Source organism: Arvicanthis niloticus, chromosome 8, assembly GCF_011762505.2.
Source record: "Arvicanthis niloticus isolate mArvNil1 chromosome 8, mArvNil1.pat.X, whole genome shotgun sequence".
NCBI classification, from domain to species: Eukaryota; Metazoa; Chordata; class Mammalia; order Rodentia; family Muridae; genus Arvicanthis; species Arvicanthis niloticus.
In genome coordinates, this window is record NC_047665.1 from 40,208,213 (window position 1) to 40,228,421 (window position 20,209).

At 39.0% G+C, this 20,209-nt stretch overlaps 1 pseudogene across 1 annotated transcript; it reads left to right on the plus strand.

Annotated features, from left to right (window-relative positions):
- The first annotated feature begins 861 nt into the window (after positions 1-861).
- On the plus strand, positions 862-5,306 carry LOC117713972 (putative olfactory receptor 2W6 pseudogene; annotated as a pseudogene). Its single transcript, XR_013112222.1, has 2 exons — positions 862-1,418; positions 2,815-5,306. The product of XR_013112222.1 is annotated as a putative olfactory receptor 2W6 pseudogene (transcript).
- Positions 5,307-20,209: the final 14,903 nt, after the last annotated feature.

Below are 20,209 nucleotides of genomic sequence, written 5' to 3' on the forward strand. Positions count from 1 at the left end.
TTATACTGATTGAGACAGTTAGCATCCTAAATGCCTGAAAGGAGGCAATTTTACCTCCTTTAAGGAGTAATCAATGTTTTACCCCCAAAAGGAAAATCAGGTTTTTTGTTGAAATATAAAGAGCTGGAGAGATGGTTCAGAAGTTTAAGAACTTTTATTGCTCTTCCAGAGGATCAGAGTTCAGTTCCAAGCACCCAGATTCAACATGTTGCAAACACATATAACTGCAGTTCCATGCAACCCAACAACTTCTTCTGGCTTTATGTGCCACTTAAACACACACACACACACATAACAATAGTAATCTAAACAAAATTAAATCTTTAAATTAAATTAAGGAATTTCAATTAATCAAATTATTTGTATTCATTTCCTATTTATTGTATTTAGGTAACTTTATCAATCCAGACAAATATAAAGCTTACAAGTTAAGTAACCATTAAAATAGCCTACTCTTGGATTATTTTTTTTAAATCATACTGAAATATAAATAACTATGAATTTAAAATTCTTTCCTTGGGAAACTACATGATCTCAGTATTTCAATGCAAGGTTCTAGTGTCAGGTCAGATCCCCAAGGATGGTTTGTCCCAAATGTCAGCAAGAATGGTTTACCATAGACATAGTTGACTCCTGAGGATGTGAGCACCTCTGATCCCAAACGGAAACAACAACAAAACACACACACAAATAACTGCGTTCTGACTTTCCTCAGATGTTATTTCATCATTTCCCCCCACAAGAATTCACTCTTCTGTTCTCATCTGCAGTACCAGCTAATTACCCAAAGGACGAGCGGTCCCCATGGTGTCGACAAGAAAACAGGTTACACCAACTTGTAGACACCATCTTTCCTGCTGATAGGTCAGTCCTGGTTTCCCTGCTCTGAGCTATAAGAACATCCCCATCCACCTTGCTTACTTTCAGGGATCATCAGGAAGCCCTTGCTCCCGGGCTTTGGTTGACAGCTCCAGAAAGCCCATGGAAGCCTTGGGATTTGGTCCAAATGGCAGCTAAACAGAGGACAGCTGCCAATGCAGTTTTCTACTGCAGTTGCCTCTACTCTGTAACTTAACTAACCTTGCTTTATTGTGTCTTTCTCTGAAGCAGAATTATACCATTATTCTTATCACTTAGCCAAACTATAGGAAAAGTAATGGTCTTTACACATCTTCAGAAAGAAACTAGAATATAATTCACAGAAGAGTTAATTTTCAGTCTGTCATTTGACAAGTAAGACCTTATAACCACTGCTATAGTACCTTAATTTCATAATCATATTATTTTCCACATGCTTTATTTTCCACATGAATTTAAATCGAATTCATAATCACCTACAAAATCCCAAATAACAAGATAATAAGAAAAAAGCATTAACATGTGTTATTCCGGAATTCCTGGGGGAAAGTTGAAAACAGGTGAGCCTAAAAAACTTAAGAATGAGGACACCATTTTTTGTTTTTGTTTTCTACTTTGGTATATTTGTCTGTGCAAAGTTGATTTACTCTAAGTCCATCAATTTAAGAAATCTTCGATGATATATGCTATTTTAAGTCAACATATCTGATTAAAAAAAAAAGCCATCAAGTTCTGCTGTGATTTGGTTCCTGAACACATTGTGGTGAGGAGCACTTGTAGCATCCACATAGGAATCCTCCTGGTGACAGACTCTCATGACACTATGTCTCCTTCTGTGCCAGCAGATGCCTTCCCTCTTGCCTAACTCTGTCACTTATTATCTTGGCTTCTTGACTCCAATTCTGACTGTGTAACTTATGAATCAGGATCGTTTCATTTTTTTTTTTAGAATCAATAAGTGCTAAAATTACATTTTTCTAATAGCTCTTTATTTCTCATATGCTCCCTGTTTATCCCTCTTGCTGCTCATCTCACTCCTACAATTGTGTTGATATTTCTAAAAGGCTAATTAATAGAAGACAAAACAGCACACCCAAGTGTCTGTTTCCTGGGAAGGTTAGGGAAGACTATGCTCTCTAACCTTAGCAACTTAGGTTGCAAGATGCTATTACTTGCCAAAAAGTGAATGGTAGAGATGGCACTTGGTGGCAGACCTCAGATACTTAGCAGATGTAATTATACTTTACATAAAAAGTGTAATACAGACCCTGTAAAGAAAATGCCTGTTTACACCACATTAATAAGGTTGACATAGCTTCTGATAGGTGATTATCTTGTGTTTTTCAAAAGCTTGGGTTCTGAATTCAGTCCTGGTTGTCATCTTTTTAAAGGTCTACATTTAAGGCACGTAGAAGACAACACTGCGGTCCTAACACACCTGCTCACTCTGTTGCATGAAGCATGGAAGAAAGGGAACAACAAGTTGAATTGGAGTAACTTCTTACAAACACATTAACAGAGAAGGACCTAATGTTAAAGTTAACATACGTTGCCTTATAAATCATTGGGATTTTTTTTCTCTTTAACAAAAGATTATAGCTGGGTGTTATAGTTCCTGCCAGTAATCTCAGTACTTGGAAGGTAAAGACTGGAGAGCTAGGAGTTCAATGTCAAATGGCAACATAGGAAGTGTGAGGCCAGCCTGGGCTATATGAAAGCCTGTCTTCAAAAATTAAAATTTAATTAATTCAAAGTAAAAGATGATTATGTCAAAATTTGCCAACATAAAACAATTTGAATCAATAACAAACAGTCCTTACTTCTTGGTTAAAAAAGAAGTCTCCTATGGATGGGAATATTAAACTCAGAGGCTAAATGTTCCTCTCTGGATTTTGGTGCTACATGTTCTTTCTCTAGGAAATAAAGATTAACTATTTCTCATTTGGCTCCTTCCAGCTGCACAGATCTGACGATGTGAAAGAAAGTCAATGGAAAAGTCCAACGACAGCACCGAGTATGGCTTCATCTTGGAAGGCTTCTCCGACCGCCCTCGCCTGGAGATGGTACTCTTCATAGTAAATTTTACTCTGTATTCGATAGCTGTGCTGGGGAATATAACCATTATCCTGGTGTGTATATTGGACCCTCGGCTTCACACTCCAATGTACTTCTTTCTGGCAAACCTTTCGTTTCTGGATCTCTGCTTCAGTACCAGCTGCATCCCACAGATGCTGGTAAACCTCTGGGGCCCAGACAAGACCATCAGCTATGCTGGCTGTGTGGTCCAACTTTTCTCCTTCCTGTCGATTGGCAGTGTAGAGTGCATCCTGCTGGCCGTCATGGCCTATGACCGCTATGCTGCCGTCTGCAAACCTTTGCACTACACGGCCATTATGCACCCGCAGCTGTGTGTGAGGCTGATGGCTGTGGCCTGGGGGAGTGGACTCGCCAATGCCATCATCATGTCACCACTAACAATGACCCTGTCCAGATGTGGCCGCCGCAGAATTAATCATTTCCTTTGCGAACTGCCAGCTCTGATCAAGATGGCCTGTGTGGATGCTCGCCCGGTAGAAATGTTGTCCTTCACCTTGGCCGTCCTCATTGTCCTGCTGCCCCTCACTCTGATTCTTGTCTCCTACGGTTACATTGCTGCCGCTGTGCTGAGGATCAAGTCGGCTGCTGGGAGGTGGAAAGCCTTCAACACCTGCAGCTCCCACCTCACCGTGGTCTCCCTGTTCTATGGAAGTATCATCTATATGTATATGCAGCCTGGAAATAGCTCTTCCCAGGACCAAGGGAAATTTCTTACTCTCTTCTATAACTTGGTGACTCCCATGCTAAATCCACTCATCTACACTTTAAGGAACAAGGAAATGAAAGGGGCACTGAAGAAGGTTTGTGGCAGGCACTGAGGGACAGAAGTAAATAATGAGTTACAAAAATCCCAAGAGTTTTTTTCAAATACACTTATTGTTTGTTTATAATAAATTCAGCTAATGTATTAGACACACTGAAGTACTCTTTTGGTTTTGGTTTGGTGGAGACAGTGTTATGTAGCCTTGGCTTTCTTCAGACTCACCAGTTAGCCAAAGGTAACTAAACTCCTGATTCTCCTCCCTCTGTCTCTCCAGTGCTGAAATAATAGGTGCATGTCACCATGCCAAGCTGACTCTGGGATACTCTTAATAAGATAAACACTGAATTCTATGCAAAGTCAGTGTGATTCAGCCATAGGTACCTGTTGTAGGTAAAGTTCAGCTTCTTAAGGTGAGTAAGTTATTATTCTAACACCTCCATTAATTAACAGAAAGCGTAAATGCCATGAAAGCAAATGATTAATAGATATAAAAATAAGCACGTATTTAAATTTTGTTCAAGTTAATCAATGAAGGGAGAAATGTAATATTTGGTTTCAAAAAGTCAAATGTGCAATAAATTTGTATAGAATGAAGAAATATCCAAATAAATGTACAAAAGGAGATAAAACTGGCCTCCACTATAAAGTAGGAAAGACAATTCAATCATAGTCAGAAGGGAAGCAAGAATGTGTTCATTCTCTTATTGGAGACTGGTATTGTGAGTTCCAAGAGAAGGAAACAGTGGTCACCTTGAAGATGAACTACCACTTGGGAAAGAAAATACAGACAAGCACTGCAGGGCTTGGGATGCAGCTCAGTGGATAAAACACTCGCCCAATGTATGCAAGGTCCAAGGTTTGAATCACAGCACTGCAATTTTTTAACACCCTGGGGAGAAAAGAGGGGGAACCAATAGAGGAAACTGGAACAAATGTTTGTGTTGTGTAACCAGAATGGAGTATTTGGGGAGAAGAAGGGATTACAACCTAGGGGAAAGGACTAGAAAGAAGAGGGGAGGAACAATTAGAGTAAAGAATAATGATGCACATGAAGGACATGTCACAGAGAAATCCATTTCTTCATATGCTAACTATAAAATTAATTTTAAAATGTCTTCATAGCTTTGGGTAGAAATGATTTTTAAAACAGGACATAAAATGTACTCAGAATACATAGACAAAATGGTACACTAAGATGCAGCAAAATTTAAAACATTCACAATAAGAGATAATGCTGAGAACTTCAAAGGCTGGACCTATGAGACCAACCTCTGTGAGTTCTCTCCAAACCATACATACACATGATTTATAAAAATTATTTAAAACATTTTATACACTATATTTTGAGCATATTTTCACCTTCCCCACATTCTCATTGATCCTCTCCATATCCCTCCTCACCCAGCTTCATGTTATCTCTCTTCCTTTCTTCCTCTCCAAAACTAGAAAACAAAAAATCAAAATACACAAGCAATTTTTAAAAAATCAATAAGGCAAAAAGTACCAAAAAAACAAAAGCACAAGTGCATGTAACACGCACGCACGCACACGCACACACACACCATATAAAAACCAGGGGATGGGACCTGCCCTAGAATAGATGATATATCCATTGACATTCCATTGTAGAAAACTGATTTTTCCTTTTTCCAGCAGATATAAATTGGGTATAAATTACAAATAGCTTCTTAGTTAAGGTGGTATCCTGTGCCACTTCCCTCTCTCAGTACTGCAGTTTTGTCTCATTTGAACCTGTGCAGGTTTTGTGCATGATGGTACAGTCTCTGTAAGTTCATATGATGTGCATCAATCCTGTAGTATCTGGAAGACATTGTTTCTTTGGAGTCATCTACCACCTTTGGCTTTTTCAATCTGTCTGCCTCTTCTGCATAGATCACTGAGCTTTGAGGGGAGAGGGGTTGAAAAAGGCTTTCAATTTAGGGATGAGTCCAAGTTCTCATTTAGAGCAAAGTCCAATATTTCTCATTAGCTGCACATTGTCCAGCCATGGATATCTGTGTTAATTACGGTCCACTGCAAAAAGAAGCTTCTCTGATGAGTGATGCTATGCTGTGTAAGTAGTGATACATCATCAGGAGTCATTTTATAGCTATGTCCCTTTAGCAGAAGAATAGCATTAGGCTTCCTCCTAAGTCCAGGACTTATATAGACTCAGGTTCTTGGTAATTTTACTAGTGTCATGTATGAGTTCCATCTCATAGAATGGGTCTTACATCCATCAAAAAATGATTACTCCCAAAACATTTGCACCACTATTACACTGTATCTTGAAGGTAGACCTTTGTTGTAGGCTACAACATTTTTAGCTGAGAAAAACTGATGGTCACCTTGATCCTCTGGTACTATGTAAAGTAACTTCCAGCACCATGAATCCTAGTGAGTACGGGTTAAGATTCTAATTGAGCAGAAGCTCAATTTCTCTACATTTGATAATGTAAGATGCATCTTCAGGAATAGAGCCTTACCATCAGGTTTTGGATAGTAGCTAATAATCTTGACAAGAGTCTATAATGTAAAGAGAGGGGTCCATAAGATACCCTTTAGCCAGTGAATCAACAAGATGTGACTCATTTCTGGAACTGGAGGAGGGGTTTTGTTTTTGTGGTTGTTGTTGTTGGTCGTGGTGTTTTTGTGTCATAAGATATCTAGTAGGGGCATTATCTCTTCCTTATATGGTGACTTCATTTATTTTCTTTTAAAATATATATATATATATATATATATATATATATATATATATATAGAGAGAGAGAGAGAGAGAGAGAGAGAGAGAGAGAGGCCTCTACAGTAGAAAATTATCAAATAGCTTTTCAAATGGCCTTTAGTGTTAGTTGTGTTGTCCTCTCCCCATGTTCTCTTCTTTCCCCTACTTAGCCCCCTTCACTCCTCATTGTAATCCTCCTTTACCTCTTTATAACAGTGTATTTTCTTTCATCTTCCTTGGAAAATACTCTCCTCCTCCATGGTCCCTTACTAACTCTATAACCTCTGTGATTATATAGATGAAACACACATATCTAAAGCTTAAGAGATAATATTCACTTATAAGAGAAAACATGAAATATTGTCTCCAGGGCTATGGTTCACCTCACTCAGAATGATTGTTTGTAGTTCCATCTATTGACCTAAAATTTTCATGATTTCATTCTTTGCTTAATAGTTGAGTAATAGTCCATGCCTACATGTACTAAATTTTTATTATTCATTCATCAGTCCATTAATGGATATCTAGGATGTTTCCAATCTTTGGCTATTATGAATATAGCAGCAAGCACATAAAAAGGCAAGCCCATTAGAATCATACCCAACTTTTCAATGAAGGCTCTGAAAGACAGAAAGATCTGGACAGATGTTCTACAACCTCTAAGAAAGGTACCATCTAAGATAGATACCATCTCAGACTACCATAGCCTGCAAAACTATCAATATAATTATAGGAGGAAGAAAATCATTTCATGATAAAAACAAAGTTAAGCCACTTGAATTCACCAATTCAGCTGTAGAAAAGGAAATAGAAGGAAACTTTTAGTCTGGTGATAAGTTTAACTAAACATAAGAGGATACAAAGAATAAATAATCTCAGAAAAGTTAGTCAAGGAAGTAGGAGGGGCAGATGACATGCCATAATAAGAAAATATAAAAATTAATAAACACTGTTCATTAATAACTCTCAATATGGATGATCTCAACTCCCCCCCCCAACAAAATAAAAGACAGACATAAAGTGACAGTTTAGATTTTTAAAATGCCAAGAACCAGCGTTGGCTTGGAGAGGGGTCCCTGAGGAAGGGGTATTTGGGAGGGGTAAAAGAAATGACTCAAAGTCAATCATGGGCACAAGCTAACAGCTCTGTAGTCTGCTTGAGATGCCTCGCTAACAGCTCTCTGCTCAAGAAAGCTCTCTCTTGCTAGGAAAAAAATATAAAATCTCTCTGGATAGCTTGAGAATCTGCCTGCCTTTATAAGCACAAACAATAAACTTAACTGAGTGGGATATTGCCCTACAATCGTCACTCCCTAAATTTCTTTGTCTTCTTAATATCTTTCTGACAAGCTAGCTCATAGTACAGCTGCCTCTGCTCTTTTACATCTGTGAAGCCCCTCAAACAATTCACATTGAATCTTTATATTTTGCATAGATAAAAATCCTGTTTATATATTTTTGAAAATTTGAAGATCTCAGCACTTAACCATGTTTTGTGGAGGAACACTGGACACACTCTTGCCTTTTAGATTTGTGATGTTTCTAATTATCATAGAGTCATTAACCTTAGCAAGGAGAGCATTCCTCAAAGGAGGAACATGAAAATATATACATTATTATACAAACAAGCCTCCCACCTAGCAACCATCAATACTTGTGGAGGCCCACCCTGTTAGCTCTGCTCCAGGGATGTGAACTGTATCACACCATCCCTTCTGTATGGCTATGCAGGACTTGGAAAGAAAAAGGGATTCATTTTTCTGCTGAACCCAAGAAACACACTTCACCATCAACAACAAACATCACTTCAGGGTAAAAGAATGGAAAAAGGTATTCTAAGAAAATCTAACTAGGAAGAAAACAGGGACAATTATTTTTTGTCTGACAAAACTAATCAGAAAAGATAGGGAGTGACACTACATACTTATTAAAGAAAAAGTTCAACAAGAGGATATTGCAATTATATATATTTATGCATCAAATGGAACAGCACCCAAGTTTGTAAAGGAAACACTACTACAGCTGAAAAAAAACATATATTGATTTTAGCACAGTGATAGTGGGTGACTTCCATACCTCAATCTTACCAATAAATCATCTGAACAATAACAAAACAGAAAAGTTCTGGAGTTAAATAACATCATGAATCAAATGAATCCAACATTTTCCCTAAACACAAACAAATACACTTTTCTTCTCACTAGCCCATGGAACTTTCTCAAAAATTAACTACATATTAGGACACAAAACAAGTCTCAGTAGCTATTTAAAAATTGAACACACTGAATCATATCTGACCACCATGTACTAAGCTAGATATCAACAATAGAAGTGGCAGAAAGCATACAAACTCTTAGAAATTAAAAATCACTACTAAATAGAAATTGGGTCAAGACAAAAATCAAGAAAACAAAAAGCGTTTTAGAATTGAATGAAAATGATACTCAACATACTCAAACCTGTGGAACACGATGAAGGCAATTCTAAGACTCAAGTTAATACCTCTAAATGTCTACATCAGAAAACTGAAAATATTCCATACACCCAATTTTTAAAAATACTCATGCCAAACAACTGCACCAATAAAAATAAGTAAAATTGTCAAGGAAATAAAGACTTAAAAAACAATTCTCTCTCTCTCTCTCTCTCTCTCTCTCTCTCTCTCTCTCTCTCTCTCTCTCTCTCTCTCTCATACACACACACATATAACTAGTAAACATAAAAACATTCTCAAGTCAATAGAAAATGTAAATGTACACTTTCATTTTTTTCATTTATTTTTAATTGTTATATTTTTGCTGGAAGTGTTATCAGCTGTAAGAGTTTTCCAGTGGAATTTTTAGGATCACTTATGTATACTATTATATCATCTGCAAACAAAGATGTTTTGACTTCTTCCTTTCCAATTTGTATCCCTTTGATCTTTAGTTGTTCTATTGCTGTAGCAATATTCAATATTCAAGTATTATATCGAGTACGTATGGAGTGAGTGGACAGCCTTGTCTTTTCCTGATTTTAGTGGAATTTCTTTGAGTTTCTCTCAACTCAAGTTGATGAAGGCTATGTGTATGTTGTAAATTGCCTTTATTATGTTTAGGTATGTCTCTTATACTCCTAATCACTCCAGGACTTTTATCATGAAGATGTGTTGGATTTTTGTCAAAGGCCTCTAATGAGATGGTCATGTGGACTTTTTTCAGTTTGTTTAGTGAATTATATTGATTGATTTTCATATATTAAATCATCCTTCCATCTCTGGAGTGAAGCCTATTTGATCATGGTGAGTGATCATTTGCATGTGATCTTGGATTGGTTTGCAAGTAATTTATTGTTTTGCATCTATTCTCATGAGGGAAATTGGTCTGTAATTTTCTTTCTTTGTAGAGTCTTTGTGTAGTTTCAGTATCGGAGAAACTATGACTTCATAGAATGAGTTGGTCAAAGTTTTTTCTGTTTTTATTTTACAGAATAATTTGAGGACCACTGTCTCTCATAACTCATCTTTAAAAGTCTGGTAGAATACTTCATTAAAAGCATCTGGCCATGGGATTTTTTGGTTGGAGGACTTTTAATGACTGCTTCTATTTCACTAGGGGATATAGATGTATTTACATTAGTTATCTGTCTGATATTGATTTAACTTTGCTAAGTGATATCTATAGAGAAAATTACTTCTTTTAGATTTTTCAATTTAATGAAGTACAGGATTTTAAAAGCATGTTCTTATGATTCTCTAGATTTCCTCAGTATCTGTTGTTATGCCCCCTTTCATTTCTAATTTTGTTAATTTGAATATTCTCTCCATCTTTTAGTTAATTTTGAAAAGGGTTTGTAAATCTTATTGATTGGTAGATACCATGGCTTTGTTCTAGAGAGTGGAGTCTAAGTACTTTGTGGATGACTGCCCTTTGGGAAAGACCCAAGGAGACACTCCTGTATGCCTGACATAGACCAGTGTGACAGAATCTACAGCCTCTGCTGTCTTTCCTGGGACTGGCTGTGGGGTGATTCCTTTCCTCCAGTCTAATACTGTATATGCTCTTAGTAGCTTTTTCTATCAGTTTGTCTGTACTGGATGTGGTAATGGCATAATAGAAATGTCTTAATAATTCTAAGGTATATTTATTAAAATATATGATGGAATTGATAGTATAATTATTGAATCAACTACAGAAAGTTTTGTGAAGAACAGAACAGAAATCATGCAGTTTCCCTGGGACACATAATTATTCTCAAAAAAGTACATAAAGCACACTTACTCAGAGAGTAGCCTTTGCAGGAATGGATTAGGGAAGTTAATGAATACACATGAACATGAAGACCTTAATTCAGGAACAAGGAACTTATCTATGTAGATGCCAAAACCTCAAGTAGTTAGAAAATACAAAATGTTCGTCAAGAGTCAACCAGATCTTGTGCCAACAGAATACATTTTCTTATTATGGCCATGGCTGTGCAGAACAGAACTAAAGATATTGTCAGTGTAGGCTCAGATGAAAACTTGTAGTATGTGTTTAAGACACATTGTGCTTACCACAATGATCATAGAGATGTGCTTAATTACAAACCCATAAGGTCAAATATCTGCCTGGGGAAATAATGCCTATGAGAAGGAAACATAAAAACTTTGGAGAGTTATGATCTAGTTTCTTGTAACATTTGAGGAAATAAAACTGAAACTGTATGCTTTTAGGACTTTGAAATAAAATAAATAAAGAGAAGCTTGAGCTACTTAGGACCATCTCCTGGACAACAAGCTGGTGATCATCCCCTTCATTACGCCAATGCAACATCTGCATCCTTGGGGTCTTAGAAATCCACTGGAGGTGGACTCCAGACATTGACTTTCTCAAAGAACCAACTTTCTGTTTGATTGATTCTTCGTATCGTTCTCTTTGTTTCTATTTTATTTATATTAGCCTTGAGTGTGATTATTTCCTGTCATCTACTCTTTCTATGTGTGATTTTTGTTTTGTTCTAAAGCTTTCAGGTGTGCTATTAAGTTGCTAGCATGAGATCACTCCAGGTTTTGTGTTTGAGCTTTTTGTTTGTTTGTTTTTAGTGTAGGCACTTAGTGCTATGAACATGCCTCTTAGAACCACTTTCATTGTGTCCCAGAAGTTTGGGTATTTTGATATTCATTTTCATGGAATTCTACAAAGTCTTTAATTTCTTTATTTTTGTCTTGACACATTTTTCATTCGGTAGAGAGCTGTTCAGTTTTAATTTGTAAGCTTTCTATTGTTTCTGTTGTTGTTGATATCCAGCTTTAATCTGTGGTGGTCAGAAAGGATGCAGGGGGTTATTTCAATTTTCTTGTATCTGTTGAGACATGCTTTGTGTCTGGGTATGTTATCAATTTTGAAGAAAATTCTATGAAGTAAAGAACAGGTATATTCTTTTGTGTTTGAGCAAATGTTCTGTAATTATCTGTTAGGTCTATTTGATGATAATGTCTGTTCATTCTAACATTTCTCTGTTTAGTTTTTGTCCAGATGACCTACTGGTGAGAGTGGGCTACTGAAGTCCCCCACTATCATTGTGTAAGTGTCCGTATGTGATTTAAGCCATAGTAGCATTTCTTTTACAAATTTGGGTGCCCTTGTTTTTGGAGCATAAGTGTTAAAAATTACAATATCATCTTGGTGGATTTTTTTCCTTTGATGAGTATGTAGTGTCCTTCCCTATCTCTTCTGATGAGTTTTGGTTTGAAGTTTATTTTATTAGATATTAGAATGGATATATCAGCTTTTTTTTTTATCCATTTGCTTGGGATATCTTTTTCCACTGCTCAAAGATAATGTCTATCTTTGAGGTTGAGGTGTATTTCTTGAATGAAGCAAAAACTGGGTTCTATTTCACATAGTTAGTCTGTGTCTTTTTACTGAGTAATTGAGACCATTGATATTGAGAGATACCAATAACCAATGACTGTTGATTTCTGTTACTTTGTTGTTGGTATTGGTGATGGTGATGGTGATGAAGTGTATGTGTATATGGTTGTGTTGGAGTGTTCCCCTTTCTTTGACTTTTGTTGGTGTGAGATTATTACTTATTCCCTGTGTTTTCTTGGTTGTTGTTAACCTCCTTAATGTGGCATTTTCCTTCTAGCGCCCTCTGTAGGGCTGAATTTGTAGATAAATATTGCTTAAATTTGATTTCATCACAGAATCCTGTTTTCTCCTTCCATGACAATTGAAAGTTTTTCTAGGTATAATAGTCTGGGCTGGCAGACTCTTAGAGTGTTCTTTTAGAGTCTGCAGCATATCTGTCCTGGAACTCTACAACTTCTGGAACTTCTGGCTTTTAGAATCTCCATTGAGAAGTCAGACAAAGGAACAAATGGGGGATTAGAAGGGTTCCATGGGAGACTGGAATTGGGGGTCTTACTGCAAAGTTGGGGATGAAACTGTGGGGTTAAATCTGACGTAACAGCAAGAGAAGCAAAGATCAGCAGGCAGCCTACCTGGTTTTCTCAGGAAATGTAAATTTTCTAATTGTGATAAAACCTCACTACATACAATGAATGACTAAAACTACTGTGGTGGATTGAATAAGAATGTGTTCATAAGTTCATGTGTTTGAATGGTTGGTCCCCATTTGGTGGGAAGGATTAGTAGTTGTAGTCTTCTTGGAGGAGGAGTGTCACTGGGCAGAGGGATTTGAGGTTTTTAAATGCCCACACTATTCTCAGTTCTCTCTCTCCTCTCCTCTCCTCTCCTCTCCTCTCCTCTCCTCTCCTCTCCTCTCCTCTCCTCTCCTCTCCTCCTCTCCTCTCCTCTCTCTCTCTGCCTCCATATCTCTATATTGTCTCAACATTTAGCTCTCAGCTACTGATCTAATGTGGTGTTTGCCTGCCTGCTGCCATGCTCCCAGCCATGATGGCCAGTGACTCTAATGCCCTCTGGAACATTGAAACCCAAATTAAATGCATTGTTTTATAAGTTACCTTTATAGGTCATAGTGTCTCTTCATAGCAGTTGATAATAACTAAAACATGGACCTATTACAGAAATGACAGTGTTACACTTTCTAGTGTTACACTAGAAAGTGTAATACTTTCTAGACAGTGTTACAGAAGGTAGAGAACTAGAAGGGTCTTTATAAGATTATGGATAGAACAAGTGATAACAAAGTGGATTTTCAAGACAGGGAACTGGTTGGGTTAAGTAAAACTTATATTTTTTAATTTTTTTGGATATTTTATTTACATTTCACTCTGAATTGGTGGGAAAAGCAAGAAATCATTTTAAAGCCTTGACAAAAACACTGTTTAGTTAATATTTTGTAGAGCAAGTATAATTAAATTATTACACTGATATCCAAACTAATTAAAATTGGGTGGAAAGATGTATATAACCCTAGTGAAATGTAGGCAGAAAATTATGTTTGTTTCATAGTCAATTTTTTATGTTTCTTTATAGTGCCTTCTTTAAATGTCACTTCATTTCTTGTGAGAAATCCATCTTAGTGCTAAGGGTTGAATATGATTTGTTCTCCCCAAAGCTCCTATTTAATTTGTCTGTTTACTTTCTTATTACAAAGTTTCTCTCTGTAGCCCAGAATTTCCCAAAGACAATGTATCAGGGACTGACTCTGAACTCATGATCCTCCCAAGTTCAACTACCAAATGATAAAATTTGTCATGTGCCACTATATGTGGTCACATATTGAAATTTAGTCTACGTTATATGATATTAAGAGGTGAGACCATGCAGTAAAACCTGTAAGAGATGCTTACAAATCTTATATATGCTACAGATGCTTATAGATTCTCATATATTATATAATAATAATATAATTACCATTCCTGGACTAATAAATTAATGTGTTCATTGGTTATAATGGAAATTGTCAAAATTCAGTTCTCAGGCCCTGTCATGTGATGTCTCTTACTACCCTGAACTCTGCCATAAAGAAGGCCATCACCAGATGTGGCCCCTTGATCTTAGACTCAACTCACGATTAAAACTTTTCTTACATAGTGTGTGGTATTGTGCTATTACAACAGAAGACAGTGTACAATAAATGAGAGCTTTTAAATTTTTTACTGATTCTTTGTGAGTTTCACATCATGTACCCCAGTCCCACTCATGCTCATCTCCCCATCCCCTCATATCCACTTTTAGCTCTTGCAACAGCTCCCCTAACCCCCCAAAAAATAAAACACATGCATAAAAAAAATCTCATCATGGAAGCTGTAGTATGGTCACAGTATATTCTACAGTATCCCCTCTGTCCACACATCTTCACTTGCAGGTGTTCATTGCAATGAGTCGTTGGTTTGCTTCCATGTCTCTGGCTTCTGTGACACCATCAATATTGAATTCTCACCAAGTTATTCTGGTTATCCTCTTGTAGCCCTGTGCACTGGAGATCTTGCAGCTTTGGATCAGCAGGACTGGCCCTTTTACGTGTTCCAAATGTTCACAGATGATATAGATTTTGAGGTGGGTCAATTTAGGCCCTGGGTCTGGGCCTGAATGGTATCTGAACTGGTCAGCAGGCCAGATCTGCACCATCAGGGTTAGGTTTCCAGCACTGCTCCAGGTAGGCACCCAATGCTACCATCTGCAGAAAGCATGGTGGGTCAGCTCTCCTGCTTTCATGCCCTGGGTGTCAGCTGACCAGCACTCATGCCTCCCGGGCCAGCTCCACTGTGCTGTCCAATCTGAGGTACAGAGCCCACTCTCCCAAGTGCTACAGCGTGTGAGGGGCAGGGCCAGCCCTCTCACACGCACACCCTCAGGGCCAACTCACCTACACCCCTGCCACCTGTACTCTGCTGCCTGGGAGAGGCTTAGGGCCCTACCCTCCCAAGTGTTGCCACCAGCTCTCCAGAGCCCCAAAGCTAGTAAGGGGCGGGGCCAATTCTGCAAAGTCCTATGTGGTCTGCAGAAACTTCCCAGACCAAGGACATTCCTGTGTTTTCTAGTGGTAATATGAGCCACAGACATCGACATTGACCGCTGCCACTGCATAGGCATGGACCCAAACATATCCCTCAATAGCATCTTGGGCTGGGACTTCACCATGGCCTTAGGTGGCAGAAATGGTCACTCACAACAGGTTAGTCCTCTCCACTCTCAAGTCTCCAGTTCCATCTCTTTTCATTATGTTCAGGCTACTCTATTTCTCTTTCTCTCTTATCTGTCCACACCATGCTTGGATATTGTGGTGGCTCCTGATGCAGGCTGGCCACACAACAGGTGGCTACCTGAGTGACATCCTTTACCAAGCAGGTGACTATGGCCCACCTGTGCTGTGCGTTGGAGGGCAGGTCTGTGAGTGGCATGGCAGTCCGTAGGTCTCTGTCTGTCTTCCTCCCCCAATGCTTTGCTGTGTGGTGGTAGGCAGGGCTCTGTATGTTTATGCTCCCCCCACACCCTGGGACAGAGGGCAGATCTATGGGCATCTTTCTCTGCCTGCATCTTGTAACATGGCTGAATGCAAATTTGTCTTACTCCTCCTGTCCTGCACTACGCTGCCTGGATTTGACTTGATTTTTATGTGATTTAGGCATAAAACAGCTTTGACCACCAAGCCAGGCATCAAGCTAGGATGAACAAAGTACTGGCATCTGCCCCTGACTGATACAAGAACATCACCCCAACAAAGGTTCTCTTTACCCATAGGAATCTCCTCCTCCTCCTCCTCCTCCTCCTCCTCCTCCTCCTCCTCCTCCTCCTCCTCCTCCTCCTCCTCCTCCTCCTCCTCCTCCTCCTCCTCTTCTTCTTCTTCTTCTTCTTCTTCTTCTTCTTCTTCTTTTCTTCCTCTTCTTTCTCTTCTTCCTCTTCTTTCTCTTCTTCCTCTTCTTCCTCTTCTTTCTCTTCTCCCTCACCTTTTCCCTCACCTTCTCCCTCTCCTCCTCTTCCTCCTCCTCCTCCTCTTCCTTCTACTACTTAATTTATTTACTTTACATTCAGATCACAGCTTTCCCTTCCTCTCCTCCAAGTCTCTCCCTTTCCCCTCCCCAACCCTCTCATCCTTGCCTTCTTTTCAGAAAAGAGAAAGTCTCCCGTGGATATCAACCTGCCTTGGCATTTCAAGTTACAGTAGGACTAGGCACATCTTATCCTATTGAAGGTAGATAAGGCAGCTCAGTTAGGGGGAAATGATCCAAAGGTAGGCAACAGGATCAGAGACAGCCCTGCTCCCATTGTTAGGAGTCCCATATGGAGACTAAGCTACACAACTAACTGTAAGCTAACTGTTACATGTGTACAGAGGGCTAGGGCTGTCACATGCATGCTACTTGTTGATTCAGTTTCTGTGGACCCCCATGAGCACAGGTTAGTTGATTCTGTATGTGGTGTTCTTGACCTCTCTGGCTCCTCCAATCCTTCCTCCCCCTCTTCCACAGGATTCCCCCAAGCTCCACCTAATGTTTGGCTGTGGTTCTCTGTATCAGTTTCCATCATTGCTCTCAAACAACAGTTATGCTAATGCTTTCTGTTTGGCAGCTGAGAGCTAATAAGATTATAAAAATTATATTAACTCTTTACTCAGCTGGATAAATTATTTGGTGGTGGCTAGCAGAAACCCAGAAACTTTTATTCCTCTTATCTCCTTTGCTTTTATTCACTTAATCTCATAAATGTTATATTCCAAATTGGAAAAGTTCAAAGTATCTCATGACTTTAATGTTACTTTTATAATCCAACAAATAATGATTATTAGGCACTACTAGGAATCCAATGGAGAACAATTAAAATATTCTTTGTTCTCTTAGAATTCCTGGAGCCATGTGGGAGGAAACAATAAAGTTTTTCACAGGGATGAACAATCACAACCTACTGTAACTCCAACAAGTGAACCCAGGAGACGTGCTTCGGTTTCTACAGGCTAGGGACGGTTCTATGTTCTTTATTTATTTGGTATTCCTAAAATAAATGGTTGGATTTTTTATTGTCATTATGAGAAAGCTATGAAATAAAGGATTAAATAATGTGGCTACCATTGTACCACCAAGTGGTGTAGAGGAACTCGGCACAACACTGAACTCAGAGCAGCACTGATCTCTGTAAGTTTTCTCCATAAGCTACAACTGCTTGGTGCAACATTCATAGTCTCAGAGAAAAAGATGTTGCAATAAGATGTGAATGTAGGTTTCTTGGTTAGGGTTTTGTTGCTCTGAAAAGACACCATGACCAAGGCAACTCTTACAAAAGACATTTAATTGGGGCTGGCTTATGAGTTCAGTAGTTTAGTCTATTATCATTAAGGCAGGAAGCATGGCAGCATCCAGGCAGGCAGGGTGTTAACATTTTGTCTAAGCCCCACAGTTACCTGGCAACAGCTAGGTATGCCTGACTCACTATAAAAGGGCTGCTTGGCCCCTCTTCTCTCTCTTGCTCTTGCCTTCTTGCTCCCACTCTGTCCTTTTACCCCTTCCCCCCCTCTCTCCCCATTCCCATTCCCCTTCTCTCTTCATGTGCTCATGGCTGGCCTCTACTCCTCTATTCCCCCTCCCTCCCTTTCTCTGTCTCTACTACCATCTTAAAGCCACTCCCTATCCCCTGAATAAACTCTATTCTATACTATACCATCGTGTGGCCAGTCCCTCAGGGGGAAAAGATGCCGGATGCCTCAGCATGGGCCCACAGAGACACCCTCTTTCCCACACCTTATCATACATCCACCAAAACATATTCCTTCTTTCTTTATCTTTTTGTAAACACAACACATGGTGCTGGAGGAGTCAAGAGTTCTACACCTTGATCCAAAGGCAGACAGGAGAAGACTGTCTTCTGCCTCGGGTAGAGCTTAAGCATAGGAACATTAAGCCCACCCCCCACAGTGACATACTTCCTCCAACAGGTCCACAACTCCTGATAGTGCCACTTCCCATGGGCCAAGAATATCCAAACCACTACATTATGGTTTTTTTTAATTAATTAAAAAATCCGAAATGGTAATAAAATAGAAAAGGTGTACTCAGGTAAAACAGCATGAATCATGGTTCAGAGAATATCGATTCAAAGAAGCTGGGAAGAAAATCTCATGTGATAGATCTTAGATGAGGACATGTGATGCAAAGGGGTGAGACAGGAGGTTAGAATCAAACCACATGGGACTGTGGAGAACACACTGGGAAACTTGTGATTTGAATGTAACAGAAAATGATTGCAGTGTTGCATGCACTATAACAAAATGACACAGGCTGAAAGGTTTATAAACACAAGAAACTTCTTTCTTATAGTCGTAGAAATTCACAAGCATCAGGAAACAAGCATCACTGTGTTCTGCTGTAGGACATTTTCTATGCTACATGCTTCCACATTCTCTAGAAGTTACACAGAAAGGACAAGAGATTTCTCTAACTTTTCTCTTGTCAGTACAATTATCTCACACACCAGAAATTTGCTGCATTACTTATCACCTCCCGACGATCTTATCTTCTAATATTATAGCCTTGAGAATTAGAATTTCAACACATAAAAATTTTTGAGGGCATAGGAACATTACATCAATGAGATATCTTAATGTAGCAGCAAAGTATGTATAGACATCACTCCAACTATAATGTGGAAGATGAGTGAAGAAGCAGAGCTAAGCACCTGTAAGCAGCTAGGGTCACGATGTCAGCCTCTCACATCCTTCCTAAAGGTGAAACGCAGAAGTGTCTACAGAGGAGTTGAACTACATTCACTTGGAAACAATCGAAGACACTGGAGATTTTCTTTGACAAGAACCCATACCAAAGCAGCAAGCTCAGGAAGAAATTAGCATTACAAATGAAGATAGATCTTATAGTAGTACAGGTTTGGTTCAAGAAACAATGAGCAAAATGCAGGAGAGTCAAACATGACATTCAGAAGGAACAAGTGCAGCAGCAGTCATTTCAAGTCCAAGAGCAACACCAGAAGTCACCTCAAGTCCAACACCATCAGTCACCTTAACTTCAACATCAGCAGTCACTTCAAGTCTTGTTGGGGGCCGACTTTTAGCAGAAAGCGGCTATCAGCTTTGCAGCCATCTTGAGCCATATACCCTGACATGAGACTTGGATTACAATAGCCTACAACAGCTGAGCACACTCTGATAATCTTGGTTTAGATACCTTGGGTATGTGAGATTAAAGGTGTGTGAGATTAAAGGTGTTTAACTTAAGAGTGACTTAGACATGTAGAGATCAGATTTAGAGACAAGACCTAAGGGCATAATTAAAGGTGTGACCAAAAGGCATGGCTTAGAAGTGAGACATATAAAGGTGAGAGGCAGACAGAAGAGGGATGTGAGAATCAGACACTTAGAGGAAATATACTCTTTAGGGAGACTCTTTAGAGAGTACAGCTAGACTTGGGACTTGGACCAGGAAGAGAGACTGAAGAATAAACGGGATTGAATCACACTCTGTCTGGTCTCCATTCTTCGAGTCCGTCCTCACTCTCTCTCTTGCTGAACCCCAACCCACAGACCGGAGATACAGTGGCCGCCAAACTCGGGGCAGCCCAGGCCTCAACATTTTGCTTGGGCTGCGACATTTTTAGGCCACCCTAAAAATGATAATCATTCAAATTAATGTGGTGCTCATGAGCCCATGCTTGCCTCTTACCTGAGCCTTTGCATTAGAATTTGGTCCAGTTGGTTGCCCTTCAACTGTTCATTCTTCCAAGTCATTAAGATGAGTGAATGCTTAGAACTTCAACAAACTCGGTCATACAATAAAATATATATTCTAATTCCTTATAAGCCTAATTAAAATAATATTTTATCATCTCAAACATCCAGTATACTATCTTATTTCACATCATACTTCTACA